The sequence below is a fragment of the Triticum aestivum genome, chromosome 2A (assembly GCF_018294505.1).
Source record: "Triticum aestivum cultivar Chinese Spring chromosome 2A, IWGSC CS RefSeq v2.1, whole genome shotgun sequence".
In the NCBI taxonomy this organism is placed as follows: Eukaryota; Viridiplantae; Streptophyta; class Magnoliopsida; order Poales; family Poaceae; genus Triticum; species Triticum aestivum.
The window spans coordinates 779,660,616-779,670,529 of NC_057797.1; positions in this window are offsets into that span (position 1 = coordinate 779,660,616).

The window sequence follows — 9,914 nt, forward strand, 5'->3', positions numbered from 1 at the left end:
TTAGGATTTGTCACTCCGAATGTCGAAGAGGTATCTCTGGGCCCTCTCGGTAATGCACATCACATAAGCCTTGCAAGCATTACAACTAATGTGTTAGTTGTGAGATGATGTATTACGGAACGAGTAAAGAGACTTGCCAGTAACGAGATTGAACTAGGTATTGGATACCGACGATCGAATCTCAAGCAAGTAACATACCGATGACAAAGGGAACAACGTATGTTGTTATGCGGTCTGACCGATAAAGATCTTCGTAGAATATGTAGGAGCCAATATGGGCATCCAGGTCCCGCTATTGGTTATTGACCGGAGACGTGTCTCGGTCATGTCTACATTGTTCTCGAACCGTAGGGTCCGCACGCTTAATGTTACGATGACAGTTATTATGAGTTTATGCATTTTGATGTACCGAAGGTTGTTCGGAGTCCCGGATGTGATCATGGACATGACGAGGAGTCTCAAAATGGTCGAGACATAAAGATCGATATATTGGACGCCTATATTTGGACATCGGAATAGTTCCGGGTGAAATCGGGATTTTACCGGAGTACCGGGAGGTTACCGGAACCCCCCGGGGGGTTATTGGGCCTACATGGGCCTTGAGGGAGAAGAGAAAAGGAGGCAGGAGGTGGCCGCGCGCCCCTCCCCTTCCTGGTCCGAATAGGACAAGGGAAGGGGGGCGCCCCCCCCTTTCCTTTCCCTCTTCCTCCTCTTTGCCCCCTTCTCCTTCTCCAACTAGGAAAGAAGGAAGTCCTACTCCCGGTGGGAGTAGGACTCCCCCCTGGCGCGCCCCTCCTTGGCCGGCCGCCCCCTTCCCTTGGCTCCTTTATATACGGGGGCAGGGGGGCACCCTGTTTGGGAACGTAGTAATTTCGAAAATTTTCCTACGCACACGCAAGATCATGGTGATGTACAGCAACGAGAGGGGAGAGTGTTGTCTACGTACCAACGCAGACCGACTGCGGAAGCGATCACACAACATAGAGGAAGTAGTTGTACGTCTTCTTCCCGATCCGACCGATCCAAGCGCCGTTACTCCGGCACCTCCGAGTTCTTAGCACACGTTCAGCTCGATGACGATCCTCGGGCTCCGATCCAGCAAAGCGTCGAGGAAGAGTTCCATCAGCACGACGGCGTGGTGACGATCTTGATGTACTACCGACGCATGGCTTCGCCTAAGCACTGTAACTGTATGATCGAGGTGGAATTTGGTGGCAGGGGGCACCGCACACGGCTAAGGAACGATCTCAAGGATCAACTTGTGTGTCTTGGGGTGTCCCCTGCCCCCGTATATAAAGGTTGGAGGAGGGGGGCTGGCCGGCCACAGAGAGGGAGGCGCAGGAGGAGTCCTACTCCTACCGGGAGTAGGACTCCCCCCTCCAATCCTAGTCCAACTAGGAATCCTTTAAAGGGGAGAGAGAGAGGTGGCCGGCCCCTCTCCTAGTCCTAATAGGACTAGGGAGACGGGGGAGGCGCAGCCCTATGTGGGCTGCCCTCTCACCTTTCCACTAAGGCCCATGTTGGCCCATTTGGCTCTCGGGGGGTTCCGGTAACCCTCCCGGTAATCCGGTAAAATCCCGATTTCACCCGGAACACTTCCGATGTCCAAACATAGGCTTCCAATATATCAATCTTTACGTCTCGACCATTTCGAGACTCCTCGTCATGTCCGTGATCTCATCCGGGACTCCGAACAACCTTCGGTACATCAAAATGCATAAACTCATAATAACTGTCATCGTAACGTTAAGCGTGCGGACCCTATGGTTCGAGAACAATGTAGACATGACCGAGACACGTCTCCGGTCAATAACCAATAGCGGGACCTGGATGCCCATATTGGCTCCTACATATTCTACGAAGATCTTTATCGGTCAGACCGCATAACAACATACGTTGTTCCCTTTGTCATCGGTATGTTACTTGCCCGAGATTCGATCGTCGGTATCCAATACCTAGTTCAATCTCGTTACTGGCAAGTCTCTTTACTCGTTCCGTAATACATCATCTCATAACTAACATCTTAGTTATTATGCTTGCAAGGCTTATGTGATGTATATTACCGAGAGGGCCCAGAGATACCTCTCCGACAATCGGAGTGACAAACCCTAATCTCGAAATACGCCAACCCAACATCTACCATTGGAGACACCTGTAGTACTCCTTTATAATCACCCAGTTACGTTGTGACGTTTGGTAGTACCCAAAGTGTTCCTCCGGTAAACGGGAGTTGCATAATCTCATAGTTATAGGAACATGTATAAGTCATGAAGAAAGCAATAGCAACATACTAAACGATCGGGTGCTAAGCTAATGGAATGGGTCATGTCAATCACATCATTCAATTAATGATGTGACCTCGTTAATCAAATAACAACTCTTTGTTCATGGTTAGGAAACATAACCATCTTTGATTAACGAGCTAGTCAAGTAGAGGCATACTAGTGACACTCTGTTTGTCTATGTATTCACACATGTATTATGTTTCCGGTTAATACAATTCTAGCATGAATAATAAACATTTATCATGATACAAGGAAATAAATAATAACTTTATTATTGCCTCTAGGGCATATTTCTTCAGTCTCCCACTTGCACTAGAGTCAATAATCTAGGTCACATCGCCATGTGATTTAGCAGCAATAGTTCACATCACCATGTGATTAACACCCATAGTTCACATCGTCATGTGACCAACACTCAAAGGGTTTACTAGAGTCAGTAGTCTAGTTCACATATCTATGTGATTAACACCCAAAGAGTACTAAGGTGTGATCATGTTTTGCTTGTGAGATAATTTTAGTCAACGGGTCTGTCACATTCAGATCCGTAAGTATTTTGCAAGTTCTATGTCTACAATACTCTACACGGAGCTACTCTAGCTAATTGCTCCCACTTTCAATATGTATCCAGATTGAGACTTTAGATTCATCTGGATCAGTGTCAAAAACTTGCATCGACGTAACCCTTTACGACGAACCTTTTTGTCACGTCCATAATCGAGAAACATATCCTTATTTCACTAGGGATAATTCTGACCGCTGTCCAGTGATCTACTCCTAGATCACTATTGTACTCCCTTGCCAAATCAGTGCAGGGTATATAATAGATCTGGTACACAGCATGGCATACTTTATAGAACCTATGAATGAGGCATAGGGAATGACTTTCATTCTCTTTCTATCTTCTGCCGTGGTTGGGCTTTGAGTCTTTACTCAACTTCACACCTTGTAACACAGGCAAGAAACTTTTTCTTTGACTGTTCCATTTTGAACTACTTCAAAATCTTGTCAAGGTATGTACTTATTGAAAACTTATCAAGTGTCTTGATCTATCTCTATAGATCTTGAAGCTCAATATGTAAGCAGCTTTACCGAAGTCTTTCTTTGAAAAACTCCTTTCAAACACTCCTTTTATGCTTTACAGAATAATTCTACATTATTTCCGATCAACAATATGTCATTCACATATACTTATCAAAAATGCTGTAGTGCTCCCACTCACTTTCTCGTAAATACAGGCTTCACCGCAAGTCTGTATAAAACTATATGCTTTGATCAACTTATCAAAGCGTATACTCCAACTCCGAGATGCTTGCACCAGTCCACAGATGGATCGCTGGAGTTTGCATATTTTGTTAGTACCTTTCGGATTGACAAAACCTTCTGGTTGCATCATATACAACTCTTCTTTAATAAATCCATTAGGGAATGCAGTTTTGTTTATCCGTTTGCCAGATTTCATAAAACGCGGCAATTACTAACATGATCCGGACAGACTTAAGCATAGATACGAGTGAGAAAATCTCATCGTAGTCAACACCTTGAACTTGTCGAAAACCTTTTGCGACAATTCTAGCTTTGTAGATAGTAACACTACTATCAGCATCCGTCTTCCTCTTGAAGATCCATTTATTTTCTATGGCTTGCCGATCATCGGGCAAGTCAACCAAAGTCCAAACTTTGTTCTCAAACATGGATCATATCTCAGATTTCATGGCTTCAAGCCACTTTGCGGAATCTGGGCTCACCATCGCTTCTTCATAGTTCGTAGGCTCGTCATGGTCAAGTAACATGACCTCCAGAACAGGATTACCGTACCACTCTAGTGCGGTTCTCACTCTGGTTTACCTACGAGATTCGGTAGTAACTTGATCTGAAGTTACATGATCATCATCATTAGCTTCCTCACTAATTGGTGTAGGTGTCACAGAAACAGTTTTCTGTGATGTACTACTTTCCAATAAGGGAGCAGGTACAGTTACCTCGTCAAGTTCTACTTTCCTCCCACTCACTTCTTTCGAGAGAAACTCCTTCTCCAGAAAGTTTCCGAATTTTAGCAATAAAAGTCTTGCCTTCGGATCTGTGATAGAAGGTGTATCCAATAGTTTCCTTTGGATATCCTATGAAGATGCACTTCTCCGATTTGAGTTTTGAGCTTATCAGGATGAAACTTTTTCACTTAAGCATCACAACCCCAAACTTTAAGAAACGACTACTTTGGTTTCTTGCTAAACCACAGTTCAGATTGTGTCGTCTCAACGGACTTTAGATGGTGCCCCTTTTTAACGTGAATGCAGCTGTCTCTAATGCATAACCCCAAAACGATAGTGGTAGATCGGTAAGAGACATCATAGATCGCACTATGTCTAATAAAGTACGGTTATGACGTTCGGACACACCATTACACTATGGTGTTCCTTGTGGCGTGAGTAGTGAAACTATTTCACATTTTTTTTAACTGAAGGCCAAACTCATAACTAAAATACTCTTCTCTACGATCAGATCATAGAAACTTTATTTTCTTGTTACGATGATTTTTCACTTCACTCTGAAATTCTTTGAACTTTTCAAATGTTTCAGACTTATGTTTCATCAAGTAGATATACTCATATCTGCTCAATTTATTTGTGAAGATCAGAAAATAATGATACCTGTCGCGAGCCTCAATATTCATCGGACCACATACATCAGTATGTATGATTTCCAATAAATCTTTTCTCGCTCCATTGTTTCGGAGAACGGCGTTTTTTTAGTCATCTTGCCCAAAAGGCATGGTTCGCAAGCATCAAGTGATTCATAATCAAGTGATTCCGAAAGCCCATCAGCATGGAGTTTCTTCATGCGCTTTATACCAATATGACCTAAACAGCAGTGCCACAAATAAGTTGCACTATCATTATTAACTTTGCATCTTTTGGTTTCAATATTATGAATATGTGTATTATTAAGATCGAGATCCAATGAACTATTTTCATTGGGTGTGTAACCATATAAGGTTTTATTCATGTAAAGAGAACAACAAATTATTCTTTTACTTAAATGAATAACCGTATTACAATAAACATGATCAAATCATATTCATGTTCAACGCAAACACCAAATAACACTTATTTAGGTTTAACACTAATCCCGAAATTATAGGGAGTGTGCGATGATGATCATATCAATCTTGGAACCACTTCAAACACACATCGTCACTTCACCCTTAACTAGTCTCTGTTTATTCTGCAACTCCCGTTTCGAGTTACTACCTTAGCAACTGAACTAGCATAAAATACTAAGGGGTTGCTATAAACACTAGTAAAGTACACATCAATAACATGTATATCAAATATACTTATGTTAACTTTGCCATCCTTCTTATCCGCCAATCACTTGGGGTAGTTCCGCTTCCAGTGACCAGTCCCTTTGCAGTAGAAGCACTTAGTCTCAGGCTTAGGATCAGACTTGGGCTTCTTCACTTGAGCAGCAACTTGCTTGCCGTTCTTCTTGAAGTTCCCCTTCTGCCCTCTGCCCTTTTCTTGAAACTAGTGGTCTTGTCAACCATCAACACTTGATGTTTTTCTTGATTTCTACCTTCGTTGATTTCAGCATCACGAAGAGCTTGGGAGTTGTTTCCGTTATCCCTTGCATATTATAGTTCATCACGAAGTTCTGCTAACTTGGTGATGGTGACTAGAGAATTCTGTCAATCACTATCTTATCTGGAAGATTAACTCCCACTTGATTCAAGCGATTGTAGTACCCAGACAATCTGAGCACTTGCTCACTAGTTGAGCGATTCTCCTCCATCTTTTAGCTATAGAACTTGTTGGAGACTTCATGTCTCTCAACTCGGGTATTTGCTTGAAATATTAACTTCAACTCCTGGAACATCTCATATGGTCCATGACGTTCAAAACGTCTTTGAAGTCCCGATTCTAAGCTGTTAAGCATGGTGCACTAAACTATCAAGTAGTCATCATATTGAGCTAGCCAAACGTTCATAACGTCTGCATCTGCTCCTGCAATAGGTCTGTCACCTAGCGGTGCATCAAGGACATAATTCTTCTGTGCAGCAATGAGGATAAACCTCAGATCACGGATCCAATCCGCATCATTGCTACTAACATCTTTCAACACAATTTTCTCTAGGAACATATCAAAATAAACATAGGGAAGCAACAACGCGAGCTATTGATCTACAACATGATTTGCAAGATACTACTAGGACTAAGTTCATGATAAATTTAAGTTCAATTTAATCATATTACTTAAGAACTCCCACTTAGATAGACATCCCTCTAATCCTCTAAGTGATCACGTGATCCAAATCAACTAAACCATAACCGATCATCACGTGAGATGGAGTAGTTTTCAATGGTGAACATCAATATGTTGATCATATCTACTATATGATTCACGCTCGACCTTTCGGTCTCCGTGTTCCGAGGCCATATCTGTATATGCTTGGCTCGTTAAGTATAACCTGAGTATTCCGCGTGTGCAACTGTTTTGCATCCGTTGTATTTGGACGTAGAGCTTATCACACCCGATCATCACGTGGTGTCTGGGCACGAAGAACTTTGGCAATGGTGCATACTCAGGGAGAACACTTCTCGATAATTTAGTGAGAGATCATCTTATAATGCTACCGTCAATCAAAGCAAGATAAGATGCATAAAAGGATAAACATCACATGCAATCAATATAAGTGATATGATATGGCCATCATCATCTTGTGCTTGTGATCTCCATCTCCGAAGCATCGTCATGATCACCATTGTCACCGGCGCGACACCTTGATCTTCATCGTAGCGTCGTTGTCGTCTCGCCAATCTTATGCTTCCACGACTATCACTACCGCTTAGTAATAAAGTAAAGCATTACATCGCGATTTCATTGCTTACAATAAAGCGACAACCATATGGCTCCTGCTAGTTGCCGATAACTCAGTTACAAAACATGATCATCTCATACAATAAAATCAGCATCATGCCTTGACCATATCACATCACAACATGCCCTGCAAAAACAAGTTAGACGTCCTCTACTTTGTTGTTGCAAGTTTTACGTGGCTGCTACGGGCTTAAGTAAGAACTCATCTCACCTACGCATCAAAACCACAACGATAGTTCGTGAAATAGACTCCGTTTTAACCTTCTCAAGGACCGGGCGTAGTCACACTTGGTTCAACTAAAGTTGGAGAGACAGTCTTCCGCAAGCCATCTATGTGCAAAGCACGTCGAGGGAACCGGTCTCACGTAAGAGTACGCGTAGGGTTGGTCCGGATCGTCTCACCCAACAATACCGCCGAACCAAAGTATGACATGCTGGTAGGTAGTATGACTTGTATCGCCCACAACTCACTTGTGTTCTACTCGTGCAAATAACATCAAACCATAAAACCTAGGCTCGGATGCCACTGTTGGGGAACGTAGTAATTTCGAAAATTTTCCTACGCACACGCAAGATCATGGTGATGTACAGCAACGAGAGGGGAGAGTGTTGTCTACGTACCAACGCAGACCGACTGCGGAAGCGATCACACAACGTAGAGGAAGTAGTCGTACGTCTTCTTCCCGATCCGACCGATCCAAGCGCCGTTACTACGGCACCTCCGAGTTCTTAGCACACGTTCAGCTCGATGACGATCCTCGGGCTCCGATCCAGCAAAGCGTTGAGGAAGAGTTCCGTCAGCACGACGGCGTGGTGACGATCTTGATGTACTACCGACGCAGGGCTTCGCCTAAGCACTGTAACGGTATGATCGAGGTGGAATTTGGTGGCAGGGGGCAGCACACACGGCTAAGGAACGATCTCAAGGATCAACTTTTGTGTCTTGGGGTGTCCCCTGCCCCCGTATATAAAGTTTGGAGGAGGGGGGCTGGCCGGCCACAGAGAGGGAGGCGCAGGAGGAGTCCTACTCCTACCGGGAGTAGGACTCCCCCCTCCAATCCTAGTCCAACTAGGAATCCTTTAAAGGGGAGAGAGAGAGAGGTGGCCGGCCCCTCTCCTAGTCCTAATAGGACTAGGGAGAGGGGGGGAGGCGCAGCCCTATGTGGGCTGCCCTATCACCTTTCCACTAAGGCCCATGTTGGCCCATTTGGCTCTCGGGGGGTTCCGGTAACCCTCCCGGTAATCCGGTAAAATCCCGATTTCACCCGGAACACTTCCGATGTCCAAACATAGGCTTCCAATATATCAATCTTTACGTCTCGACCATTTCGAGACTCCTCGTCATGTCCGTGATCTCATCCGGGACTCCGAACAACCTTCGGTACATCAAAATGCATAAACTCATAATAACTGTCATCGTAACGTTAAGCGTGCGGACCCTACGGTTCGAGAAAAATGTAGACATGACCGAGACACGTCTCCGGTCAATAACCAATAGCGGGACCTGGATGCCCATATTGGCTCCTACATATTCTACGAAGATATTTATCGGTCAGACCGCATAACAACATACGTTGTTCCCTTTGTCATCGGTATGTTACTTGCCCGAGATTCGATCGTCGGTATCCAATACCTAGTTCAATCTCGTTACTGGCAAGTCTCTTTACTCGTTCCGTAATACATCATCTCATAACTAACATCTTAGTTATTATGCTTGCAAGGCTTATGTGATGTATATTACCGAGAGGGCCCAGAGATACCTCTCCGACAATCGGAGTGACAAACCCTAATCTCGAAATACGCCAACCCAACATCTACCATTGGAGACACCTGTAGTACTCCTTTATAATCACCCAGTTACGTTGTGACGTTTGGTAGTACCCAAAGTGTTCCTCCGGTAAACGGGAGTTGCATAATCTCATAGTTATAGGAACATGTATAAGTCATGAAGAAAGCAATAGCAACATACTAAACGATCGGGTGCTAAGCTAATGGAATGGGTCATGTCAATCACATCATTCAATTAATGATGTGACCTCGTTAATCAAATAACAACTCTTTGTTCATGGTTAGGAAACATAACCATCTTTGATTAACGAGCTAGTCAAGTAGAGGCATACTAGTGACACTCTATTTGTCTATGTATTCACACATGTATTATGTTTCCGGTTAGTACAATTTTAGCATGAATAATAAACATTTATCATGATACAAGGAAATAAATAATAACTTTATTATTGCCTCTAGGGCATATTTCCTTCACACCCTAGGACACACAAGTTGATCATCGTGATCGTTCCTTAGCCGTGTGCGGTGCCCCCCTCCACCATATTCCACCTCGGTCATATTGTAGCGGTGCTTAGGTGAAGCCCTGCGACGGTAGAACATCAAGATCGTCACCACGCCGTCGTGTTAACGGAACTCATCCCCGAAGCTTTGCTGGATCGGAGCCCGGGGAGCATCATCGAGTAGAACGTGTGCTAAGAACTCGGAGGTGCCGGAGTAACGGTGCTTGGATCGGTTGGACCGGGAAGACGTATGACTACTTCCTCTATGTTGCGTCAACGCTTTCGCTTCGGTCTACGAGGGTACATAGACAACACTCTCCCCTCTCGTTGCTATGCATCACCATGATCTTGCGTGTGCATAGGAATTTTTTTGAAATTACTACGTTCCCCAACAAGGTGATGTCGAACCAGCGCCCGGGGACGTCGTTGAGGAGGTCCGCAGAGCGGGAGGAGTGGAAGATATCAT